Source organism: Mobula birostris, chromosome 7 (assembly GCF_030028105.1).
Source record: "Mobula birostris isolate sMobBir1 chromosome 7, sMobBir1.hap1, whole genome shotgun sequence".
NCBI classification, from domain to species: Eukaryota; Metazoa; Chordata; class Chondrichthyes; order Myliobatiformes; family Myliobatidae; genus Mobula; species Mobula birostris.
In genome coordinates, this window is record NC_092376.1 from 138,958,781 (window position 1) to 138,969,124 (window position 10,344).

The window sequence follows — 10,344 nt, forward strand, 5'->3', positions numbered from 1 at the left end:
GAGGTTAGACTAACTGGCCTATAATTTCCTTTCTGCTGCCTTCCTCCTTTCTTAAAGAGTGGAGTGACATTTGCAATTGTCCTGTCCTCTGGAACCATGCTGAAGTCCAAGGAATCTTGAAAGATCATGACCAATCCCTCCACAATCTCTACCACTACCTCTTTCAGAACTCTAGGGTGCAGTTCAACTGGTCCAGGTGGCTTATATACCTTTAGGTCTTTCAGCTTTTTGAGCAGCTTCTCTCTTGTAATAGTAACTGAACTCAGTTCTCTTCCCTCACACCCTTCAACATCTGGCACACTGCCAGTGTCTTCCACAGTGAAAACTGATGCAAAATGCTCATTTACTTCATCTGCCACCTCCTTGTCCCCCATTATTATTTCTCCAGCCTCATTTTCTAGCAGTCCTATATCCATTCTCATTTCTCTTTCATTTATATACTGGAAAAAGCTTTTTTCTATCCACCTTGATATTATTTGCTAGCTTGCTTTCATACTTCATATTTTCCCTCCCAATTATTCTTTTAGTTGCTCTCTATAGGTTTTTGAATGCTTCCCAACCCTCTACCTTCCTGCTAATTCTTGCTTTGTTGTAAGCCCTCTCTTTTGCTTTTACGTTAGCTTTGACTTCCTTATCAAACATGGCTGTACTATTTTGCCACCTGAGTATTTCTTTGTTTCTGGAATACATCTATCCTGCAACTTTTTCATTTTACCCAGAAACTCACTCCATTGCTGCTCTGTTGTCATCCCTGCCAGCATCTCCTTCCAATTTACTTTGGCCAACACCTCTCTCATACCACTGTAATTTCCTTTACTCCACTGAAATACTGCTACATCAGACTTTACTTTCTCCCTATCAGATTTCGAGTTGAACTCAATCATACTGTGATCACTGCCTCCTAAGGGAGCCTTTATCTTAAGCTCCCTAATCGCCTCCGGATCACTACATTACACTCAAGCCAGCAAGGCTGATCCCCCAGCATGCTCAATGACAAACTGCTCTAAAATGCTCTCTCATAGGCATTCAACAAATTCACTCTCTTAAGATCCATTACCAACCTGATATCCCAATGTACTTGCATGTAAAAATCTCCCATGACTGTCATAACATTGCTCTTTTGAACCGCATTTTCTATTTCCTGTTGTAATCTGTAGTCCACATCCCAGCTACTGTTGGGAGGCCAGTATATAACTGCCATCAGTGTTCTTTTACCCATGCAGTTTCTTAACTCAACACACAAGAATTCAACATCTTCCGATCCTATGTCACGTCTTTCTAATGATTTAATGTCATTCTTTACCAGCAGAGCCATGCTTCTCCTCTGCCTACCTTCTGACATTCCCTTGAATATTCAGCTCCCACTGCAATCATCCTTCAGCCACAATTCAGTGAGGGCCACAACGTCATACCCGACAATCTTTAAAAGTGCAACAAGATCATCCACCTTATTTTTTATATTCTGAGCATAGAAATATAATACTTTGATTACTGCATTTGCTACCCATTTTGATTCTGCATTCCTGATGCACTGATACTCACCCTGCTGGCTGCAATTTTGTCCTATCATCTGCCTGCCCTTCCTGACAGTCTGACTTTATGCTGTCTTTGTTTTTTTTACCATCCATCCTATCTTGAGTCTCTTCACTTTGGTTCCCACCCCCCGCCAAATTCATTTAAACACCTCCCAACAGCTCTAACAAACCTTCCCATAAGTATATTGGTCCCCCTTGGTCACCATCGATCCTCAAAGTTTCTGCACAGGAAAGCACATGAGAGCATATGATGTGTTGGCCTTCATTACTCTGATGATTGAGCTCAAGAGCTGTGAGGCAATATTGCAGCTCTATAATATCCCAGTTAGACCACACTTGGAACATTGTGTTCATTTCTGGTCACCACCTTATAGGAAGGATGCGGAACCTTTAGAAAGGATGCAGAGAACATTTACCAGGATGTTGCCTGGACTGCAAGGCATGTCTTCTGTAGATAGTTTGCACGAGCTAGAGTTTTTCTCTTGGGAATGAGAAAGAAGGAGAAGTGACTTCATAGAGGTGTACAAGATGGTAAGACACATTGGTAGAGTGGATAGCTGGAAATCTTCTTCCAGGGCGGAAATAGCTTTGGGATATAAATTAGGGACATAATTTTAAGGTGATTGGAGAAAACTATAGGAGGTGATGCCAGAATTAAGTTCTTTACACAGAGAGTGGTGGGTGCATGGAACAACCAGCTGGGGTGGTGGTTGAAGTAGATACATTAGGGGCATTAAGAAACTCATAGATACGTACATGGATGATAGAAAAATAGACGATTATGTAGGAGGGAAAGATTAAATTAATCATAGGATAAAAGGTCAGCACAGCATCGTGGGCCAAAGGGCCTGTACTATGCTGTTCACTGAAATATTAGATCTGTTAGGAAGACTTCCAATGGATGTTGGGAGAGAGGTAAAGTGAGCTGCAAAGATTTAGGTTACTTTAATACTCAAAGGCCACAGCTCAGGACACTCCAGAGTTCAGATTTCAATTCCCGTGCTGTTCTGTAAGGAGTCTCTTTACATCCTCCTTGTGAAATGCATGGGTCTTCCCCTGGTTCTACAGTTTACTCCCACTGTCCAAAGACATAACAAGTAGGTTAATTGGTCATTGTAAATTGTCCTGTGACTAGGTTAAAGTTATGCAGGGTTGTGGGCTGCAAATAGATAAATAAATATTGTTAGAGAGGATGAGTTAAGTGTGCAGCCTGAAAAATAACTTTGTTTATAACACTACCATAATATTCAATTGCTGTGTTATAGCCCAGGGAAGGCTTGAAAAGGCATGATTGTACTTTAGACTTCATGATGATGTCTGTTTTCCAGTCAGAAGTACCATCTTGCCAGCAGATTTAATGATACTCATTGTTAGTTATAGAGTCAAGCATCACAGAAAAGGCCCCATGGTCTAGAAGGTCCATGCCTACCATCAAGTATCATTATAACAATTCCATTCACCAGCACTCGGTCCATAGACTTTTATGCCTTGATCATTTATATTCTCATTGGAATAGTCCTTAAATTTTGTCAGAGTTTGCTTCTATCACTCCCTCAGGTATTGTGTTCCAGATTCCAACCGCACTCTGCGTGAAAAGGTTATTTCACAGAATCCCTCTGAATCTCATGACAGTGTTATAGAGCGTTTCTGTCTTTGTAACATCACCTTGTATTTGTGCAACACATTGGTTTTTAGCAAGGCTCTATTTTACTGTCCATTGACTTTGGAATCTTTGGCATTCCTTTCAAGTATGCATCCCAAAACAATCATTCTGGCATACTGACTGAATGGAGGATGGAAGGCAGGTTGACCAACATTGGACAACTTCAGAGCAAAGAGCATGTCACCCAACTCATTACTCAGTATCCAATCCCTGATAATATTGAATTTGTCAATATAATTTAGCTGATGAACTGCAGATCATGGTGAGCAAGTCCTGAAATGTGCCAAGCTCAGCATGGTAATCAGTGTCAAGAAAACACTTGTCATGTCAGAGGACATTAATTTCCCACTCAAAATCTATATCAGCCAGGAAGCCTTTGACATTGCGGATCATTTCTCCCACCTCAGTTCATCTCTTAGCAGCTCAATTAGCACTGATGGAAAAAGTGATATGAATATATCACCTTTTGTAGGCTTCAATCAAGTGTTTGGAACAATAACTTGCCAACCCTGGTTGCAAAGATTTGGTGCTTATCTGGCTCAGGAAATCCAGGAAATATTGAAGAGTGTGCACTGTTTTGGTAGTTAATAAGATTATTCCAATGTCACTCAGTTAGCCACACCCACACAGCAGAAGTTCATATATTGTACAAACAGTGTTACTAACAAAATTCAGTTGGATATCCTGCATGCTGGCCTCCTGGTGCATGTTTTGCACTCTCCCTCATTAACAAACACAGCATGGTGTCAAAAGATCATTGATGAATTCAAGCTACAAACCAAAGGAGATTCCCAGCAACAAAGAATTTACAGTAAGACTGTGCTTGTTTGCATATATTTATGAAAAATATCCAGAGACTTATCAATCTAAGCTGCCTTTACTTGTTTACTGACTAAGCCAATAATGGCTAGGGTTGCTAGGCAATGCTTTCAGGCTGCACCAAAAGTGGATACATTGTAATAGTCTGTGGGCCACTAGCCTGGGGAGGTGCACAGAGACACAGACACAACAGAGAAGTCATTCAAACTCTCAGGGAAAGAAAAAAAAGACTTTTGTCATCCAAATATATAACATAAAAAATAAACAAACAGGAAAATTACAAACAAGAGAAAATTTGCAGATGCTGGAAATCTAAGCAACACAAACAAAATGATGGAGGAACTCATCAGTCCAGGAAACATCAATGGAAAAGAGAACAGTTGAAGTTTCCATAGATGCTACCTGGCTGAGTTCCTCCAGTATTTTGTGTGCATTTAACAGGAAAATTAAGCAAATATGTACAGCGCCTACATTTACTTACCTAATAAATCCCTCTGAGACATTTGATTTCTCTAAACTTTGAGAGATGGCTCAGATGCTGTGAGAGATTTAGGGTTGCAAGCAATCTCATTCGGGCTTCGGAAGAGCATCAAGTAATTGCACTAATATACTGCATGGGTGACAAAGCAGAGGACATCAGGAATGGATTAAGAGTGATAGGTTCTCAGAAAAAGGAGTACAAAACAATACAGGACAAATTCAAAGAATATTTCACAGGAAATTTGATATATGAGAGGGAAAAGTTCAATTCTAGAAAGCAGGAGCCAAATGTAAGTATAAATGACTTTATCACAGCACTGTATGCCCTGTCAGATGACAATACATATGGAAATCTGACAGATGAGTTCATTAGAGACAGGATTTTTGTCAAAGAAGACCATGAATCAGACAAAATAGAAGTTGTCCTTGGGGCTCTAGATTCATATGAACAAGGCTGGTGTACCATGGTTCAGTTGCAAAATGAGGCAATAACATTCAAAATAGACCTGGACAGATGTCACAGCCATTTCTGAATATCTGTTCACAAAACTGGCGAAGAAAACAAGCATTATGCTAAACCCAACAAAGGAAGTGCCCATGGGGCCAGGAAAACATAAGTTCTGTGTCAAAGGAGTGTTTACGACTTCACTCCATAAAAATGAGACAAGCCAGGGTACTGAAAGAAGAATATTTTATCCAAATGAAGCCAAGAGTGACGCCCCACTCTGTGACCACAGAGAGGTGCATACCAGTCGCACTGATGAACAAAGTCACAGTTGGACTGGAGAGAATGGAGGTGCTTGATATCATAACTAGAGTGAATTGACCTACTGAGTGATGTGCGGGCCTTATTTCTATTCCCAAGCCAGATGGCACAGTGAAGATCTGTGTTGATCTAATAAAATTGAATAATGCAGTGAGGCAAGAGAAGTTTATTCAAATCTGCAGCAAGGTCATGCAATACTGTGAGCATGGATTGCCAGCTGTTCCAAAAGGAGCTCACAAACTCAGACCTTACTGGCTTGAAAGAGCCACATTTTTGATGGTTTGATGCTAAAGAATCCAATCTCATTATTTTTGCTTCTGTGCACGCCAAACTCATCAGTCAAATCCACCAAGGACATTAAAGCATCAAAAAATGTCACCGAAGAGCAAGACAATCCCTGTGGTGGCCAGTTCTGAACACACAATTGAGAGATTATGTAATGCAATTTGAAGCATGAGGAAAACTGTGTAAAAATCCTGCTAGACCTCACCATCACTCAGAAGTCCCAGACTTTCAATGGCAAATGCAGCCAGAGATATTTTCCAACTGAAAAGAGACAAATATCCTCTCACTGTGGATTGCTACTCATGGAATGTTGAGACGTCCAAATTGTCCTCTACAACCTCAGCAGCAATGATACAGCACCTGAAAGCTGTATTCGCTCACAGTGGAATACCAGAGACACTTGTGCCAGACAACAGTCCACAATTCAGTTGCTCAGAATTTAAAGCCTTTGCTATGGACTATGAGTTCAGACACCAGAAAAGCAGTCCACAGTACCCACAGGAAAATTGAGAAGCAGAAAGAGAAATACAAACTGTTCAGAGTCTCCTACTGAAAACAAAAGACACCTACAAAGCAGTGCTAGCTTATCGCTCCACACCTCTTGCAAATGGCTACAGTCCATCAGAGCTGTCAATGGGCTGGAGACCAAGAACAAGCCTGCCTGTTCTTCCTTCCCTTCTCCAACCTCACTTACCGGACTTAGACAAAGTGAGAAATTTTGAGACAACACAGCATGAGAAAATGAAGAGCATGCATGATCTCACATACAGAGCAAAGTCTTTGCCACCGCTCAAGAGTGGTGACGCTGTCTGGGTTCCAGACCAATTCACCGAAGGAACAATAGTCCTGCAGCATGCACCACAAATGTTTGTGATCAGAACATCACAAGATGAAATCAGGCAGAATAGGTGTGCGCTCATGCATCTTCAAAGTCCATGAAAGTTAGAGAAAGAAATAGAGTGACTTGATCCTTACGACGAGGCCCATTTACCTGAGGGGGACGCACCGATTCATAAACCTCCATCTGCCCCAACAATTCCGGGAACTGATACCAGATCAGGTCATTTATCTGTCCCACCACAGAGATATTCTCCATAGCCTTATAGATTAGGTAAAGTGACTAAAGAGGCAGAATAATCCTGTCACTTTGTCGGCGTGTTCAGATAGTCTATCCTGACTTCCATTAGATTTAGTGTTTTTTAAAAAGTGTTCTAATTTTGAAAACACCTCACAAAAAGAGATTGTTCCTAAAAGAAAAAGGAATTGGTAAAGAAAAGGAAAACAAAGAGAGGGAGACCGTTGAAACAAATAAAAAGACAGTTATAATGTTGACAATTCTTTTTTATGTATATGTAAGGAGCATAAGTTATGTGCTATGGGTAAAGTGAACTGAATTGCTCAATTTCAGTGACAATAATTTCAAAACAGTTCTATAAACAAAAAGTACATATCTGTTTTTTGTTTCAAGAAGGGGAGATGTTGTGGTATTAATACCACTCAGTTAGCCACCGAGAGGAGTTCGTATATTATACAAGCAGCGTTATCAATAAAGTTCAGTTGGATATCCTGCATGCTGGCCTCCTGGTGTGTGCTCTGCACTCTCCCTCAGTAATGAACACAACATGCACATTCACTGTGTCAGAAGGCTTCTTGCAGTCACTTGGGACCAATAAATCACCAGCAATGAGGTGCCTGAGAGTGGTGGTCACTAGTCTGTATAGAAAATGCCGGATGGACTGAACATGTGGTGAGAATGCATCAAGATCTTCCACCGAAGCTTACTTATGAACCATATGTTGGGTAGGAGGTACAAAAGCCTGAAGGCACACACTCAGAGATTCAGGAACAGCTTCTTCCCCTCTGCGTCCAATTTCTAAATGGACATTCTAACCATGAACACCACCTCACGACTTTTTTATTTCTGTTATTTTGCATTCCTTATTTTAACTTCACTAGTTAACAGACATATATATACTTACGGTCACTCAGTTTTTCTCTCTATATTGTATTTCATTATTCTGCTGTCGTAAAGTTAACAAATCTCACAGCATAATCTGGTGATATTAAATCTGATTCTGATTATGACATGTAATCTCATTGACAACTGGATAAATTTCTCATTCTGAAGAAAGCCAGTCAAAACTACGCAGGCACCACAGAGAGGCACAAGGATCCCAGGATGAGCCCAGGAGATATGCCAGGAAGCACAGAATGTTCCGTTTTCCATTAGGTGAATGGCTCTGTAGCTACCACAGGAAGACTCACCACTTCAACAGCATCCTTCTCTCTGAAACCACTGCTAATCCCCAGATCACTGACTGACTTTGCCTTTCTGTAAAAATGTCATACAGCTTTATCTTCTTTGTTCTGTGCCAAATGGTAGCCCCTGTGCCTTAGCAGTCTGAGATCCTGACCACAGGCTTCCACACTTTTCAGAACTTTATGTCCTCCAGATTTCCCTCAGTAACTGAACTAATTTATGTTCCAATTACAATGTTAAATAATCTCTGAAAAAAGTAAGTTATACTGTTTTTGTTATGTGTATAATGTGTACATTAGTAATTACAAGAAAGACCTTAATAGCCTGAATTCAGAATCTATATTTTAGTCTACTTTATTTTGACTTAACAAATAGAATGTTTTCCTTCAGCTGAGTACTGAAGCTATACTTCATGGTCAACTTTCTTAAATAAACTTCTAAATCAAAATATTTTTAAAACTTTTCACAAGTCAGGGTTTCACTCCCTCCGGAAGAGTGAATATTCTTTGCACAAACTGAGAGATTCATGAAAACCTTCAGACTTCATTTGAAAGACACCAGTACAAGAGGAAGCAAAGATACAGAGTGGGAATAGATTCAAGGGGAACAAGTGCAGGCAACAAGATTTATGCTTTCCAAATTTTTCCAGAAAGGCAGCACAGAAAATATGAGCAAGTACTGGAAAAACAATTACTCTAGCAACTATGACAATTGAGTTTTAAATGCGGTTTCAGAAATGCGGAGCTTGAATGTCATCTATATCTGCTTTATAAACTTCTGAACCAAGAACTGAATTACATAGCATCTCATGTTTTGGAGCCAATTTTAACCCGAAGGAGCCGAGTTCTGGTTGAATTTGAACTGGGTGATAATTTGGACTGTACACTTCAGTGCACAATTGAAATCAGTGCACCTGACCTTTTCCCAGTGTCTGGCTTGCACGTAACGAGCACAACAAAGTCAATGTTAAGTTTCTTGTCAGGTTCGGATTCAGATTTATTTATCACATGTACATTGAAACAGACTGCAAAGTGTGCCATTTGCATTACAACCTGCATCCAAAGAATGTTCTGGGGGCAGCCTGTAAGTGTTGCCACACTTTCTAGCGCCAGCATAGCGTGCCCACAATGTGCAGCAGAACAACACCACCAAAACAAAGAAATGCATTCACAACAAAACAAGCCCCTTCCCTTTCTCACTTGCACATGGAGAGGCCTCCAACCCCAGGACGGACCACCTCCGGGCCTCCAGTCGTTGATCCCGGATACTGTACACAAATGCAGCAACACTGCGAAGTCTCTGAGGTTATGTCCACGACCACATCAGAGACATCATCCAAGCATTTTATTTGTGGGAAAAAACAGATTTCATTACTTTGATTTCAGGGAAAAGTAGGTGGCAACTCCAGTATTGGGATTTGGTGGCATTACAGCTTTCAAGACAGCCACTGTCTTGTCTCATGAACCTGTAGACACTCCTGTGCTTTACCGGGTGAAAGGCTTTCACACCCTCAATGTGCAGGTTGCTACAGATCATAAGAAATGTTTCTTCATGGTGAATGCCACCTGCCTGGGAAGAGGACAGGACTCCTTCATCCTGAAGGTGTCTGCAGGGTGCAGGATAACACTGGTCTCAAGATCAGCTTTTGTTGCTTTTTTGGATCGGGACTACAGAGCGGCGTGGGAGCTGAATTCTGAAGGAAGACAGTTTTTAAAAAAACTTCTTCAAGTGCAAGAAGGACGTGACTGCGCAAACGCGTGACGTAACAGATCAGCGCGGAGAGTTTAAAAAGGAGACCACCCTATACAGCGGGCAGCTGTTGGAACAGGCAGTGGAATGAGTGGTAGCAGAGTGTAGGGCTTTGGCTTCAATGGGCTTCGGCAGTAAACGGGAAGAGCCGAGAGCAAGGCACCAACTCTTTTTTTTCCCCCTTGGCGAATCGGCCGGACAGACAGGAACAACAGGGGTCACACAGCTAATGGTTTAAAAAGTTCGTCTGTTTGGCGAGGTAAGTGGGTGAGTAGACTTATTTTTCCTGTAGAATTAGATAGCATGCCTGCAGGGTTAGTGCTTTGTTCAGGGTGTCAGATGTGGGAATCCTGGGAGACCTCCAGCCTCCCTGATGGCCACATCTGCGCCAGGTGCACCGAGATGCAGCTCCTCAGAGACCGTGTTAGGGATCTGGAGCTGCAGCTTGATGACCTATTGCTTATCAGGGAAAGTGAAGAGGTGATAGACAGGAGCTACAGGGAGGCAGTCATTCCTAGGCTACAGGGGTCAGAAAACTGGGTCACTGTCAAGAGAGGGAAGGGAAATGCCCGGATAGTGGAAAGCACACCTGTGTCTGTCCCCCTCTGCACCAAATATCTTGTTCTAGATGCTGTTGAGGGGGATGACCTGACAGGGGACGCCCACGGTGACCGGGTCTCTGGCACTGAGCCTGGCGCTGTTGTGCAGGAGGGAAGGAGGGACGGACAGGAGATTCTGTGAGCCAGATAGAAATACGCGCATGGTGTGTTGCCTCCCAGGTGCCAGG